Raw genomic sequence first — 17,745 nt, 5'->3', positions numbered from 1 at the left:
CTATTGTTTCTTATCACTATTAAACAAGCTTATAACAAATGTTCACTTCTTTTCCATCCCATTTATCAACTTTTTATTGATAATCTCATTTATAAGTAAACAGGCATGGCATGATTTTTTCCTTTTCTTCTAACACAATATCAATGCATATTTCAAATGATATACATAATCAAACGAGCGGTTAGTGTTACTGACGAGTCATCATGAGTCAGCCCTGGATCAGACCAGCATGGGTTCGAATCCTAGGCATGGCAGTTGGCTTGCTCTCAACCCAGGCGCTCATCCTCCCCTTAGGGCTGATCGATAAATGGGTACCTGGCTTAGGTTAGGGTGTGTGTGTGCATACAAACACAGGAGTAAAGACATGGTACATATACATAAGGTTTAAGAGACGAGGCAACACGAGTGAAGTCTCCCAATAACACATAAGCAGTAATCAAATCATAAGCCACACATTGCATGAAACATAGCAATACCCAAAAGATTTTTTTCAACATATCATAGTACCTGATTGCCTGCCATATTCTATTATCAGTCTTATCAATGATACTGAAAAATGATAAGTCAATGAAAAATGATAGGTAAACACGCTTTTACTGCTCTTTTTATCATAAAAAAGTAAACTAACTGCTTATTTTTTCAAGTGTATGTTTGTTTATCATTTTCATTGTTGTTCAATTTCCTAATGAAATTTATGCTTGAAAGTTTTTGCTTTTCATCTTCAGACAGTATAAATGAATTACTGAAACTATAAAAATAAACATAAATAACCAAAATATGTAAATTAAACACCATATGATAATGCAACCACAAGCTATGCTTACCATGATTCACTGCAATACCCACTGATCTTTTCATACGGCATCTCAGCATCTCACTGCTTATCATATTTTATCAATTATTTTTCATCATAAGTAATTTAACAGGTTTTTCCTTTTTCAATAATGTTTCAAAGAAAAGTATATGTTTACTTATTTTTAAACACTGCTAGAGTGCTAATCTTAGTTCTAATCTTAGTTAAGTGTAAACAAAGTTCAGGTAACAAAAATCAAATCATCCATGTACAAATTCAATTAATGTTAAGTCACTATAAACGAAGGAGACCTGTAACGTATATATACATGCAGCTGAGAAAATACACGCTGGATCTCTGTAGACAGTTAAATGATGTCACTTTTCCAAATTTCATACTAAACAAGTATTGAATATTATCAATAAAAATCATAATAATGTTGCTCCTCTAACATCTTGAAAAAAATTGTGAAAGATTTTTTAGACTAACACTACTTTCACAACTGCTCAATGTTTTAATTCCTGGAGTAAGAACAAGCATATACTTAACAACCTAGAAAGCATGTACAGTACACACATATCAAGAGTACATTGCACAGCATGTACTGATATATTCTTGAGCAAACTACAATATATTTTGTTGTCCTCATATATAGTGATGAAAAACATAAAATTATACTACTACTCCCTGAGAAACAAGCATTTGGGTGCAGAAAAAATTTCAGTACAATATCAAAGCATGTACAGATAGGTACAATACTGATATACATATTAGAAGTAAAATGTTCGCATACTCCTGAGTACTGTACCTGGTTAAAGTATGTACATGAACTTCAGACCATACCTATAACTTACAAAGCCCATTTTAATCTACTGAGAGCATATGAGCTATAATTGGTACTGAACGCCTCCAACAGGCATAGTAAATAACAAAGTAGTGATTCAGGAAGCAACTACTGGCGACTTGGACTGTGTTTCCAAATCCTTCATCCATATCTTTATAAATCAATTGTTTATATCCATCAAAATGCCATGCAGGATTATACATCATCTTTGCAGTTAGCAAACATTTTGTACATAAATCACATATACTGATTTACATAAATAACATATAAAGTGGTATTATATAAATAATGAAGTATATATCATTAGAACATTCTCATCAAAAAACTAACTCCAAATAAGATAAACTTTCGTCTGTTTCTTGGTGCGACCTTACTGATGCGGGAAACAGCAATTATGCATTCAAACAAAATAAAATTGAAAAAAATATATATACTCTTTTTCTTTCTTTCATACTATTCGCCATTTCCTGCATTAGCAAGGTAGAACAGAGAACCAGGCCTTTGAGGGAATATCCTCTCCTGGCCCCCTTCTCTGTTCCTTCTTTTCGAAAATTAAAAAAAACGAGAGGGGAGGATTTCCAGCCACCCACTCCCTCCCCTTTTAGCTGCCTTCTACGATACGCAGGAAATACGTGGGAAGTATTCTTTCTCCCCTATCCCAGGGATCTATACTACTGAATAATTTGGACGATTTTTGCAGGGAAATAATGCAAATGAGTGGGAGATGTATAAAAGAAAGAGGCAGGAGGTCAAGAGAAAGGTGCAAGAGGTGAAAAAGAGGGCAAATGAGAGTTGGGGTGAGAGAGTAACATTAAATTTTAGGGAGAATAAAAAGATGTTTTGGAAGGAGGTAAATAAAGTGCGTAAGACAAGGGAGCAAATGGGAACTTCAGTGAAGGGGGGTAATGGGGAGGTGATAACAAGTACTGGTGATGTGAGAAGGAGATGGAGTGAGTATTTTGAAGGTTTGTTGAATGTGTTTGATGATAGAAAGGCAGATATAGGGTGTTTTGGTCGAGGTGGTGTGCAAAGTGAGAGGGTTAGGGAAAATGATTTGGTAAACAGAGAAGAGGTAGTAAAAGCTTTGCAGAAGATGAAAGCCAGCAAGGCAGCGGGTTTGGATGGTATTGCAGAGGAATTTATTAAAAAAGGGGGTGACTGTATTGTTAACTGGTTGGTAAGGTTATTTAATGTATGTATGATTCATGGTGAGGTGCCTGAGGATTGGCGGAATGCGTGCATAGTGCCATTGTACAAAGGCAAAGGGGATAAGAATGAGTGCTCAAATTACAGAGGTATAAGTTTGTTGAGTATTCCTGGGAAATCATATGGGAGGGTATTGACTGAGAGGGTGAAGGCATGTACTGAGTATCAGACTGGGGAAGAGCAGTGTGGTTTCAGAAGTGGTAGAGGGTGTGTGGATCAGGTGTTTGCTTTGAAGAATGTATGTGAGAAATGCTTAGAAAAGCAAATGGATTTGTATGTAGCATTTATGGATCTGGAGAAGGCATATGACAGATTTGATAGAGATGCTCTGTGGAAGGTATTAAGAATATATGGTGTGGGAGGCAAGTTGTTAAAAGCAGTGAAATAGAGATGCTCTGTAGAAGATATTAAGAATATATGGTGTGGGAGGCAAGTTGTTAGAAGCAGTGAAAAGTTTTTATCAAGGATGTAAGGCATGTCTACGTGTAGGAAGAAAGGAAAGTGATTGGGTCTCAGTGAATGTAGGTTTGCGGCAGGGGTGTGTGATGTCTCCATGGTTGTTTAATTTGTTTATGGATGGGGTTGTTAGGGAGGTGAATGCAAGAGTTTTGGAAAGAAGGGCAAGTATGCAGTCTGTTGTGGATGAGAGAGCTTAGGAGGTGAGTCAGTTGTTCACTGATGATACAGCGCTGGTGGCTGATTCATGTGAGAAACTGCAGAAGCTGGTGACTGAGTTCAGGTAAAGTGTGTGAAAGAAGAAAGTTGAGAGTAAATGTGAATAAGAGCAAGGTATTTAGGTACAGTAGGGGAGAGGGTCAAGTCAATTGGGAGGCAAGTTTGAATGGAGAAAAACTGGAGGATGTGAAGTGTTTTAGATATCTGGGAGTGGATTTGGCAGCAGATGGAACCATAGAAGCGGAAGTGAATCATACGGTGGGGGAGGGGGCAAAAATTCTGGGAGCGTTGAAGAATGTATGGAAGTCAAGAACATTATCTCGGAAAGCAAAAATGGGTATGTTTGAAGGAATAGTGGTTCCAACAATGTTATATATGTTTGAGAGGTGTGGGCTATGGATAGAGTTGTGTGGAGGAGGATGGATGTGCTGGAAATGAGACGATTGAGGACAATATGTGGTGTGAGGTGGTTTGACTGAGTAAGGAATAACAGGGTAAGAGGGATGTGTGGTAATAAAAAGAGTGTGGTTGAGAGAGCAGAAGAGGGTGTTTTGAAATGGTTTGGTCACATGGAGAGAATGAGTGAGGAAAGATTGACAAAGAGGTTATAAGTGTCAGAGGTGGAGGGAACAAGGAGAAGTGGGAGACCAAATTGGAGGTGGAAAGATGGAGTGAAAAAGATTTTGAGTGATCGGAGCCTGAACATGCAGGAGGGTGAAAGGCGTGCAAGGAATAGAGTGAATTGGATCGATGTGGTATACCAGGGGTTGACGTGCTGTCAGTGGATTGAATCAGGGCATGTGAAGCGTCTGGGGTAAACCATGGAAAGTTGTGTGGGGCCTGGATGTGGAAAGGGAGCTGTGGTTTCGGGCATTACTGCATGACAGCTAGAGACTGAGTGTGAACGAATGGGGCCTTTTGTTGTCTTTTCCTAGCACTACCTCGCACACATGAGGGGGGAGGGGGATGGTATTCCATGTGTGGCGAGGTGGCGATGGGAATGAATAAAGGCAGACAGTGTGAATTGTGTGCATGGGTATATATGTATGTGTCTGTGTGTATATATATATATGTGTACATTGAGATGTATAGGTATGTATATTTGCGTGTGTGTAGGTGTATGTATATACATGTGTATGGGGGTGGGTTGGGCCATTTCTTTCGTCTGTTTCCTTGCGCTACCTCGCAAACGCGGGAGACAGCGACAAAGCAAAATAAAATAAAAATAAATATATATATATATATATATATATATATATATATATATATATATATATATATATATATATTATATATATATATTTATATATATATAAGTTTGTTGAGTATTCCTGGTAAATTATATGGGAGGGTATTGATTGAGAGGGTGAAGGCATGTACAGAGCATCAGATTGGGGAAGAGCAGTGCGGTTTCAGAAGTGGTAGAGGATGTGTGGATCAGGTGTTTGCTTTGAAGAATGTATGTGAGAAATACTTAGAAAAGCAAATGGATTTGTATGTAGCATTTATGGATCTGGAGAAGGCATATGATAGAGTTGATAGAGATGCTCTGTGGAAGGTATTAAGAATATATGGTGTGGGAGGAAAGTTGTTAGAAGCAGTGAAAAGTTTTTATCGAGGATGTAAGGCATGTGTACGTGTAGGAAGAGAGGAAAGTGATTGGTTCTCAGTGAATGTAGGTTTGCGGCAGGGGTGTGTGATGTCTCCATGGTTGTTTAATTTGTTTATGGATGGGGTTGTTAGGGAGGTAAATGCAAGAGTTTTGGAAAGAGGGGCAAGTATGAAGTCTGTTGGGGATGAGAGAGCTTGGGAAGTGAGTCAGTTGTTGTTCGCTGATGATACAGCGCTGGTGGCTGATTCATGTGAGAAACTGCAGAAGCTGGTGACTGAGTTTGGTAAAGTGTGTGGAAGAAGAAAGTTAAGAGTAAATGTGAATAAGAGCAAGGTTATTAGGTACAGTAGGGTTGAGGGTCAAGTCAATTGGGAGGTGAGTTTGAATGGAGAAAAACTGGAGGAAGTGAAGTGTTTTAGATATCTGGGAGTGGATCTGGCAGCAGATGGAACCATGGAAGCGGAAGTGGATCATAGGGTGGGGGAGGGGGCAAAAATTCTGGGGGCCTTGAAGAATGTGTGGAAGTCGAGAACATTATCTCGGAAAGCAAAAATGGGTATGTTTGAAGGAATAGTGGTTCCAACAATGTTGTATGGTTGCGAGGCGTGGGCTATGGATAGAGTTGTGCGCAGGAGGATGGATGTGCTGGAAGTGAGATGTTTGAGGACAATGTGTGGTGTGAGGTGGTTTGATCGAGTGAGTAACGTAAGGGTAAGAGAGATGTGTGGAAATAAAAAGAGCGTGGTTGAGAGAGCAGAAGAGGGTGTTTTGAAGTGGTTTGGGCACATGGAGAGAATGAGTGAGGAAAGATTGACCAAGAGGATATATGTGTCGGAGGTGGAGGGAACGAGGAGAAGAGGGAGACCAAATTGGAGGTGGAAAGATGGAGTGAAAAAGATTTGTGTGATCGGGGCCTGAACATGCAGGAGGGTGAAAGGAGGGCAAGGAATAGAGTGAATTGGAGCGATGTGGTATACCGGGGTTGACGTGCTGTCAGTGGATTGAATCAAGGCATGTGAAGCGTCTGGGGTAAACCATGGAAAGCTGTGTAGGTATGTATATTTGCGTGTGTGGACGTATGTATATACATGTGTATGGGGGGGGGGTTGGGCCATTTCTTTCGTCTGTTTCCTTGCGCTACCTCGCAAACGCGGGAGACAGCGACAAAGTATAATAATAATAATAATAATAATATATATATATATATATATATATATATATATATATTTTTTTTTCCTTTGTCGCTGTCTCCCTGCGTTTGCGAGGTAGCGCAAGGAATCAGAAAAAAGAAATGGCCCAACCCACCCCCATACACATGTATATACATACACCTACACACACGCAAATATACATACCCAAACATCTCAATGTACACATATATATACACACACAGACACATACATCAACGTGTACATACATATACATAAACAGACATACATATATACACAAGTACATATTCATACTTGCTGCTTTCATCCATTCCCATCATCACCCCGCTACACATGAAACAGCATCTCCCTCCCCCCACATGCATGCGAGGTAGCGCTAGGGGAAGACAACAAAGGACACATTCGTTCACACTCAAGTCTCTAGCTGTCATGTGTAATGCACCGAAACCACAGGCCCCACGAAACTTTCCATGGTTTACCCCAGATGCTTCACACGCCCTGGTTTAATCCACTGACAGTGTGTCAACCCTGTATACCACATCATTCCAATTCACTCTATTCCTTGTATGCCTTTCACCTTCCTGTATATTCATGCCCCGATCGCTCAAAATCTTTTTCACTTCATCCTTCCTCCTCCAATTTGGCCTCCCACTTCTCCTTGTTCCCTCCACCTCTGACACATATATTCTCTTTGTTAATCTTTCCTCACTCATTTTCTCCATATAACCAAACCATTTCAATACACACTCTTCTGCTTTCTCAACCACACTCTTTTTATTACCACAAATCTCTCTTACCCTTTTATTACTTAATCAATCAAACCACCTCACACCACATATTGTCCTCAAGCATTTCATTTCCAACACATCCACCCTCCTCCACATGACCCTATCTATAGCCCATGCCTCGCAACCATATAACATTGTTGGAACCACTATTCCTTCAAACATACCCATTTTTGCTCTCCGAGATAACATTCTCGCCTTCCACACATTCTTCAACTCTCCCAGAACTTTCACCCCCTCCCCCATCCCATGACTCACTTCAATGGTTCCATCCACTGCTAAATCCACTCCTAGATATCTAAAACACTTCACTTCCTCCAGTTTTTCTCCATTCAAATTTACCTCCCATTAACTTGTCCCTCAACCCTACTGAACCTAATAACCTTCCTCTTATTCACATTTACTCTCAGCTTTCTTCCTTCACACACTTTACCAAACTCAGTCACCAACCTCTGCAGTTTCTCACATGAATCAACCAACAGCACTGTACCATCAGCAAACAACAACTGACCCACTTCTCAAGCCCTCTCATCCACAAAAGACTGCATACTTGCCTCTCTCTCCAAAACTCTTGCATTCACCTCCCTAACCACCCCATCCATAAACAAATTAAACAACCATGGAGACACCACGCACCCCTACCACAAACCGACATTCATTGGGAACCAATCACTTTCCTCTCTTCCTACTCATAAACATGCCTTACATTCTTGATAAAACTTTTCAATGCTTGTAACAACTTACTTCTCACACCATATACTCTTAATACCTTCCACAAAGCATCTCTATCAACTCTGTCATATGCCTTCTCCAGATCCATAAATGCTACAAACAAATCCGACTCTATCATATGCCTTCTCCAGATCCATAAATGCTACATACAAATCCATCTGTTTTTCTATGTATTTCTCAAATACACTCTTCAAAGCAAACACCTGATCCGCACATCCTCTACCACTTCTGAAACCACACTGCTCTTTCTCAATCTGATGATCTGTATATGCCTCTACCCTCTCAATCAATACCCTCCCATATACTTTCCCAGGAATACTCAACAAACTTATACCTCTGTAAGTTGAACATTCACCTTTATACCCTTTGCCTTTGTACAATGGCACAATGCATGCATGCCGCCAATCCTCAAGCACTTCACCATGAACCATACATACACTGAATATCTTTACCAACCAGTCAACAACACAGTCATCCCCTTTTTAATAAATTCCACAGCAATACCACCCAAACCTGCCGCCTTGCTGGCTTTCATCTTCCACAAAGCTTTCACTTCCTCTTCTCTGTTTACCAAACCATTCTCCCTGACCCTCTCACTTCGCACACCACCTCGACTAAAACACCCTATATCTACCACTCTATCATCAAACACATTCAACAAACTTTCAAAATACTCATTCTTTTGCTGTGGCCATCCCCTTGAGGGAGTTCCCTGTGGGAGAGGCATCAGACACAGATAGACAAAGCATTTTTTTTTTTTTTTTTGTCCAAAACTTGCATCCATCCTTAGGTAACATTTAAGATGTCTGAATTTTGGAGGAAGTGAAAAACCTAACAATTAAAATGAACCAGGTCACAGTTACTGGGAAAGACATGAGAAGGTAGAGAGTTCCAAAGCTCTGAGGTGTAGGGAAACAGTTATCATAATGGCCCAAGTATTGCATGGTAAAGCTAGTGTGGTGGCACACAAGCAGCCAGCTCTTGGGAGCAAAAATCTAAGTAATACCTATAAAAGAGGGAAAAAGAACCAACATTGTGGTGTAGGGCAAGAGGGTTAAGTTTTGAAATTAGCCAAGAGTTTATAAGTTGGACCACTTTCAACTTGACTCTGTCAAGTAAGGATGTAGAGCTAGAACCACCCCAAGATGTGAGGACATCTATCTATACCCATCTATCTTCATCTGTGATGTCCATTCCCTACGGAAATTCCTGCCAAGGGGGTAGCCATGGCAGAAGAGTCCCTTACAAGGATGTGTATTCCTTGTTTATGTGCCTGGTGATGGGCAAATCTGAAGGACTAATGCATCCATACTGCCAGTTAAGGTGTAATTTACATCGGTTTTATTGAAAGCTAATAAACACCTTAAATCTATAGTATCCTACACTTTCTCAAACTTCTTATTCAGGTTACATCATCCCCAGCAAAATCAGCAGCATGCTGTACTCTCTAACTATAATTTCATTCCACTACGATGAGCAAACATTGCTTTCAAATATTTCTTATATCTGAAAGACAGTCCAGTATGGTTTGCTTTTTCCTTCTCAAAAAGTTACTAAATGATTTCTTTTACTTTCTACCCTCTTTTGCTATGCAGTTTATGGTGACTGCTGAACCTTCTCATTTTGAAAGCACACTATTCAACAGCCTCCTCAAAGATATCCTCCTACCCTGTCATACTAAATACATGTGTTAAGCTTTTGTTTGTCAATCAGCTTTCTCACACTCACCTCAGATTACAGCCAATAAAGTCATCCTTGTCTCATACAATACAGAACATGAACCTATTGCTTCAAAAAGCATAAATGTCACAATGCTCATATAATTCAAACATCCCTATCTTGCATACTATGTAGAATCTCTTATCCTCAGTTCAAACCCGTTTCCTCCTTTCTTCTTGGGTAAATAATCCTGTACACGTTAACTTCATTGGCAAGATGGATGCCAAAACAATAAGACAAAATTTTCTTACTTTAAGGCTTTCTTCTCTTTTCCTTCCTCTGTTAATGATGGAGATACCCCCCCCCCGTCAGTCAACTAATTAAGATGCAATCTCCTTTCTTCTTAAATCCACACTCTCTGCTTCCTCTGATCCCTCTCTTGTTTCCTCCCCTCCACATAGTCAAAATTAAGTAATAAACTGTCACTCTTCCTATAGGTATTTCACAGTTGATGTGTTCCATTTCCATGCTGTGTTGAGTTAAAATGAGGTCAAGCAGTAATGGTGCATCCTTCCCCCTTTATCTTGTTCTCTCCATGACATACTGATGGAGGAAGTTTTCCCATACACATTTGAGAAACTTGTATCTCTGTATCTCCCTACCTCCATGTGCATCTAAGTTCTCCCCACTCTATTTTCCTGTAATAAAAGACCCCAATTATCAAAAACACTTATCATCTTAATTAAGGGAGTGTCTTGCCACCTCTCTAACCACTTTTAATGTTCCTTCAGTATCATCAACGTACAACTGCTCAGTGTTACTCTAGTTCCTTGGGGATTGTAGACCATCAGCATCACTGCACACATCCTGCACCTTGTAATTTTCCTCATTATGTACTGATTGATGGTGCCATCTATCAATACCTCCTGAAACCTAATGCTGTCCCCTATCAAGATGGCCAGTGGTGCCATCTATTAATATCTCCTGAAATCTAATGTTGTCCCCTGTCAAAATGGCCAACCCCACTCCTCCTTTACCTTCTCTGTCCCCTCCTTGTTATTGTGTACCCCTACAGTAAGAATTTTGTTCTTTTGTGAGTTTAGTTTCAATCACTACAATGATATCAGGGTCACTATCTCTGATACAATCTTTAAATTCTAGCTCCTTAACATCCATCATCAATCCATGTGTGTGTGTGTGTGTGTGTGTGTGTGTGTGTGTGTGTGTGTGTCTGTGTGTGTGTGCATAATTAACATTTGCATATCACTAAGACAAAGTTTGACACATGTGTTGCCCCATCTCTTAACCTTGTATATGACTTTTCTACTGCTATGTGTGTATACACACACAATAGCTGACATAAGAACAGTGAACAAATGTATCATAATTTGATGTAAAGACATGTTACTGTAATTAAACTTTCAGAAAGTAAAATACATACAACCTGACAGAAACAATGAAAAATTTATTATTTATATATTATCTATCATACTTTGTCACTGTCTCCCGTGTTAGCGAGGTAGCGCAAGGAAACAGACGAAAGAATGGTCCAACCCCCCCACATACACATGTATATACTTACACATCCACACATGCACATATACATACCTATACATCTCAACATATACATATATATACACACACAGACATATACATATATACACATGTACATAATTCATACTGCCTGCCCTTATTCATTCCCGTCACCACCCCGCCACACATGAAATGACAGCCCCCTCCCCCCTCATGTGCGTGAGGTAGCACTAGGAAAAGACAACAAAGGCCCCATTCATTCACACTCAGTCTCTAGCTGTCATGTATAATGCACCGAAACCACAGCTCCCTTTCCACATCCAGGTCCCACGAAACTTTCCATGGTTTACCCCAGACGCTTCACATGATCTGGTTCAATCCATTGACAACACGTCGACCCCAGTATACCACATCGTTCCAATTCACTCTATTCCTTGCATGCCTTTCACCCTCCTGCATGTTCAGGCCCCGATCACTCAAAATTTTTCACTCCATCTTTCCACCTCCAATTTGGTCTCCCACTTCTCCTCGTTCCCTCCACCTCTGACACATATATCCTCTTTGTCAATCTTTCTTCACTCATAGATATAGAGAAAAGACATCACTAAGATACTAAAAGGTCTTAAACCATACAAGGCTCATGGTCCTGATGAAATTTCATTATATGTGCAAAAGACAGTCCACATGAAATACTGCTCAAGATGTCCATGGCAAAAGACAAATTGCAAAGGGAGTGGAAATGGGCAAACAATACACCTACCTATAAAGAAGGTAACCAGAAAGAGACACAACTTGATGAGTGTAGTCTGTAAGGTGCTGGCAAAGTTAATCAAAAAGGAAATGGATTACTTACTACAGAGGAGAAATTATCTTAAATGAAAGACAACACTTTTTAAGGGATGGAGGTCATTTGTAACAAATCTATTAGATTTCTATGAGTGAGCTCTTTCTTAAACAAAAAGAGTGCCAGAAAGCATATGAAACATACCAAGCAGCAATAAACGAGAGATTCCTCCAATGGTTAGATTACCATAATGGAAGATGATAAAGCATACATGTGATAGGAGCATTCTCCAAAGGGATGTTTGTCACCAATGCAGTGCCCCAGGGCTCTGTTTTAGGACCATTAGTCTTCTTCATTGATGTGTATGACTTGGTTGAAAGTATAAACACCAACATGAATGTATGCAAATCATGCAAAAGGGAAGTGAAAAGAGAGTAGGATTGCATCAGCTTACAAAGGGATCAAAACAGACTCCACAATTGGTCTGATACATGGCTGATGAAATTCATCCCACACAAAAGTAAAGTAGTAAGGAGTGGACAAATGAAAGATGGCCTTAATATACACATCTAGCTGGAAATAAGCTTCAGGATTCTGTGTACGTGAAGGACCTGGGAGTCAACATCATCCTTAACCTATTATCAGAGTCCCACACTAGGGCCAGAGGTAACTTTAATCAAGCAAAGTCCAGTAAAACCACAGTCAAGATTTATCTTAAAAAACTCATGAAATATCCCAGTCACTCCCATGACAGTAAAGTACAACTTCAAATGACTGTCATAAAAGATGACACATTGAGTGGCTAGTCATGCCACCACCCAACCTCTGTACAAACAGCTAATCCATGTTATCACTAGCAGTAAACCAATTAAATTTTACATTTTCACAATACATTTTGGCTACCAATGGAGGTTCACTGAAGTTCCTCGTAAATGATACATTGAGCTCCACAATGCTATTTCTTTATGAGAATAAAAGATATTTGTCTCATAAGGTTTAACATTATAAGTGCAAATATTAATTTTTCACCAGCAGACATGACATTCATAAAACTCTAACCCCAAAAATCTCAACTTCCCCATAAAATGGGCTGGGTTTTGAAGAAGAGAAAAGTACTTGGCTGAAAATATCCAAAAACTTAAGAATTAAAACTAAACAAACTATAATAAACCTAACCTATTTATCATTAAACAAAGAGCCCTAAGTTCTTTTACCCCACAAATTCTCTGTCCTTCAGAGCCATCCTCACTAATAGATACAAAAAAAAAATGAAAAATGATGTCCTCTGCAAGTGTATCTATCATATCAAGAAAGCAAAAAACATCAAAAACATGAGTAGCCACTTAATAAGTTTAGATACAAATCAACTCTGAAGTTTTCCCAAGTTTTCGTTGGTTCTGTAGAATGTTTACAAGTTCTAACTACTTTTACATTTACCCTACATCTTCTCTGAACCACCCTCCTTCACCACATGCGCCTCTTGTAATATCATATAATAAAAAATAGCATTCCACACCATGCTCTGTAACTAATAACAGTACTCTGTAAACACCACACAAGCACTACATAACAAAATCTCTCAACATCTTATATCACGTATCGTGAAAAATCAAAATACATTTTACCAAATTCCTTACTCCAAAAGAAATTCTGTTAAAACTGATGTTTAATACTGTAGTGGCACTCAACTACATATTTACAAGTTAACATCATTTATTCGATAACTTGTCACGAAATGTCTATATATCTATGCTGTTTTCAAACAGCGCCATCCTAAAATAATCGTGGACAGACCTGAGTTTCACTAAAATGGTGAAAAAACCACGTACTAATGGTAAAATTTGCGTGAATAAGGCCGACTTACAAGTAAAATCATATTTGCACCAAGTGCTGATTACACACCTTAATTATCTTTCCTTATACATTGTCAAAAAACAAATAGCCTTCATAAAAGGAGAATATGCAATATATAAATATATCAGATTATCAGTTTCAAGATAAGTTGTCTTTTGTAATAATTTTAAAAAATAGGGTGATTAAGCTGTTCTTACCCTTTCCCACAAGCCAGTTTGTTTACGTTGAAGTTTCTATGGTTACCGACAGATGGCGGGGAGGGTACAACGGGGAAAACTCAAATGAACTGTCCTTATATTATGGTAATCTCCTTTTAAAACCACTAAACAATACAATTACGCACACACACACAAGGTCTAACTAGGATATAAATATGGCTAAGTGAATACAGATCCACCAAATCATGCACACAGTCATGAAACCATAATAAATAAGCACTATGTACTTAGTTCCACGGGAGCCTCAAAACCTTCTGACAGATTCCATCAGCCCACATATGAACACAATAATTCTTATTTTAGTAAATATCGTTACTAAATGAACAAAACATTATATGTGAATTCACTTTCTTGGATAAGAAGAAAACTAACAAGCTGTTCAAGTTCAACACATGGCTAAAACAGGTGCTTCTCAAGTTTGGTCATTACTCCCAATGGAGCACAAAGAGATTAGGTCCAGAAGGCAACAAAGATGGTACTAGAAATAAGATGAGTTACGAAGATCAGTCTTAAAGTTTCCACAATGGAAGACAGAATAATGAGGGTTGACCTAACTTAGAATTTTGTTTTCAAAACCACGTTGATGACGACTGCAAACACACCTTGAATGGTTACTTATCTCTGCTGAGCTTCTGTTAATGACATCCCCTGGGATTGGTAGTTTCTCTCAAGGAATATCAAACATATTCCTTGATTACATTCGTTGGAATGCTTCACATAACGGTGCACACTTCCCATCTTCTATTAAATATTTTTCTTCTCTGTTAATTTCGTTACTCTTACTTTGATGGCTGTCGTATCAGTAATGGTGCATACCTCCTGAGTGACTCCTGACAATGTTGTCATTCAATTCTCACTCTTTTTCCTCACATTTTCTCTTATCATATGTCGAGGCATCTTGTCCTATCTATCATTATCATTATCATCATTATTATAATTATCGTTATTATTATTATTATTATTATTTTTATTATTATTATTATTATTATTATTATTATCATTGATCCATTCATTTTACTTTAAGAGGTATAGGGTACTCTATTAACCGCTGCTTGTCTAAGCTTTTATTATCTAAATCCAAATTAATACATGTGTCAGTATCACAATACAATGATCGCTCAGTGGTATAACATCATGGATCTTATTTGATGATATCTTCTTTCATACTATTTTCCTGAAAGGTATTACCCATTTCTTTTTAGTACACTTAATATGCTTTTAAAATTTTCTGTAAAAGTTGCCTGGTTTGCTCGTCTCGTCATAAAGATTGATAAATCATTTTAACATGTCGGAGAAATGAAATTGTTCATAAAGATTAGCATTCTCAGGTCCAGCAAGCACCTATCTTTTCAATGCTTCAGGATCTTCCGCTGGGCCAACTGCCACACCGTCGCCTTTGACAGGAACATTTTGTTCATGGGCATGCCACATGATCAATGGCAATTGTTGGAAACATTTAGATTTGTGCATTTAAAGTTACCCTTCAGAAACTTTTATATTACATTTATATGGTTAGTGCTTATGAATTCCATATCTCAAAAAATAATCAGCCAGTGAGCATGGCTGGTATGAGCAAATGTGTATAGAATATCTGAAAGGGGATTCTGTATACAACTGAGTTTCCTTCTTTATAGAAGTGCATGAAGACCATAATAAGTAACTCCAAAGTCAAAACTATGCACCAGAATTGGAAATGAAAGCTTTATTTTTTTTTCTTTTTTACATTTCGAACTCCAGTCATCAAAGTTTCGAGACTGTCTCATAATCAAGCCTGTAAGGAATTAAGAGCAGCTTATAAAGTACACCCACTGTTACCTGGCGCGCATGGCGCTTTTTTGTGACACTGGATATAGAAAGAAAAGACTGCAGTATCATTTGATGTTAAACCACCTTCTTACTAACTCACTTTTTCAATTCGAATGCGACTCTAACTTTTATTGGGGTTGTCTAGGAGTAGCTGGGAGACTATTATTATTCAAATAGCTGACTGAACCCCTTGCTGAGTTTTGTAGCAATAGGTTAGACCAAAATACCTTGGTAGTACATATGCACTATTCTACTGAGTAATAATTATTGTTCAACCATAGACTGTTATTCTTAAATTGAAAATAATCTGGGTTGCCAATTTGAAATATGGCAACCATCTTATTTGATATATTTCTTATATTCTCAAATTGATTGCCAATTACAAAAAAACGCAATATTTCGTTTAAGAATATGTCCTATTCTCCATTGTGTGATATTTCTATGATAAAATGATCTATTAGAAAACACGGGAGCCATCTTGAAAGTACACATCTACCAAGTTTCATATTCATATTGTTACGAACTCAGTACTTATTGGAGCAAGGTCGCCAGTAACATATATATGTTACAAATACTATACTGGTCCTCGTCTTTGCAAGGACGGTAGATTTGTAATATAGCACAACTCAGGATAACGCTATCTTAACGTTATAGGGTTAAAACAAACACCAAGGTTAGAATTACTTATAATGAAAGAATTCAAATGTACAAGGTGAACACATAAATCAGGCACGAATCATTTACGTTAACACTGAACATGAGTTTAACATTGAACATGAGTTAACATTCAAGATAAGATTTCAAACCAGGAGATCTCTTTCCTTTGACACTTTGTTCGATAGCATTACATTTAGTTAGATTCTGACGTGACATACACAGTAAACATCATTGTTATACTTAGTTAAGCTTGACGTGACACAGTAAACATATCATTACACTTAGTGAAACTTGACGTGACACAGTAAACATAATCGGTACACTTAGCTAACCTGACTTGACACAATAAACATATCGTTACACTTAGTTAAGCTTGACGTGACACAGTAAACATCTTACAACCTAGGGCAGCGGTGGCTACGGGGTTCGAGACGGAAAGCCTACATTACCTTGCTGGGCTCGGGATTGGTGAAGGAATCAAAGTCTCAGACGATCGTCTGAGCTTTTATCTGAATGACCAGCAAGGCAGGAACAGCTGGCCACGCCTCGACCCGCCACCTAGTTCTACTATAGGTCACAATGACACAATTGCCCATGATAGGTCAAGAGACTGGTTGTCACGCCCTCTTCTCGACGTGATTGGCTTCAGTGAAGGAGGCCTAGGGTCCGGCCTGCATATGTGGCGTGCATCCAAAATCCTCTGTTCCTTTGTCCACGCCGGCAGCGAACGCACGTGACGACATACCGTAGCTGTTCCCATGGTTGGACCTAACGCCGTTGACCTGACGTTTGGGTGCTAGAGGACCGGTCAAGATCTGGGTCAAAGCATAATTACTAAGGCAATCAACACGGTCAGGTAGGGTGAGATCCGAGCCGATAGCCGATAGACTGCCTTTCCTCCCCATCCACTTCCAATTATCCGCACTTCTCTTGCACATGCCAGACTGCACCTCTAAAATCCTCCCATTCCTCATCCACTACGCTATTTTCTTTTGTTCTTACCTTTTGCCATTCTGTTCTCAGTCTCCTTATTTTTCTCTACCTACAATAGCTTATTGATATGTTTCATCGTCCAAAACTCCTGGGATCAACATGGATCTATCTTCGTTTAAAAATGGTCCTTCGTCCCGTAATAAACTTACTCTTCTATAACAGCTGCGTTCAGTTTCATTAGAATTCGACTAAAACAATAATAGGAAATAAGCTTAAAATTCAAGTGATTCAGTAAACGCAGAGTTCTCCAAGGTGCAATATGTTTTTACATACAACTCTTACTTTGAGCTTTCTGTTATCCCAGTCGGTTCGAAATAAATTTCTCTTTTCCCTTCGCCAAATCCTGCTAACACGACTGAATACACATCTGCCTCCTCAAATACTTATAATTCAGTATAATCTATACTGCAGTTAGCCTTCTCATC

General features: G+C 38.8%; 1 protein-coding gene across 2 annotated transcripts in view; it reads right to left on the bottom strand.

Annotated features, from left to right (window-relative positions):
- LOC139751605 (KIF-binding protein) overlaps nucleotides 1-13,911 on the bottom strand; it is an 86,450-nt gene extending 72,539 nt beyond the window's left edge. The window contains exon 1 of one of the 2 annotated variants that reach the window (XM_071667205.1): nucleotides 13,844-13,911. The gene's annotated coding sequence lies outside the window, so the exon portion shown is untranslated. The remainder of the gene's footprint in view (nucleotides 1-13,843) is intronic. The other variant, XM_071667206.1, reaches the window with a different exon arrangement.
- Nucleotides 13,912-17,745: the final 3,834 nt, after the last annotated feature.

The sequence above is a fragment of the Panulirus ornatus genome, chromosome 11 (genome assembly GCF_036320965.1).
Source record: "Panulirus ornatus isolate Po-2019 chromosome 11, ASM3632096v1, whole genome shotgun sequence".
Classification (NCBI taxonomy): Eukaryota; Metazoa; Arthropoda; class Malacostraca; order Decapoda; family Palinuridae; genus Panulirus; species Panulirus ornatus.
The sequence above is the reverse complement of the archived record's forward strand: the minus strand, read 5'-3'. Positions and strand labels throughout refer to the sequence as shown.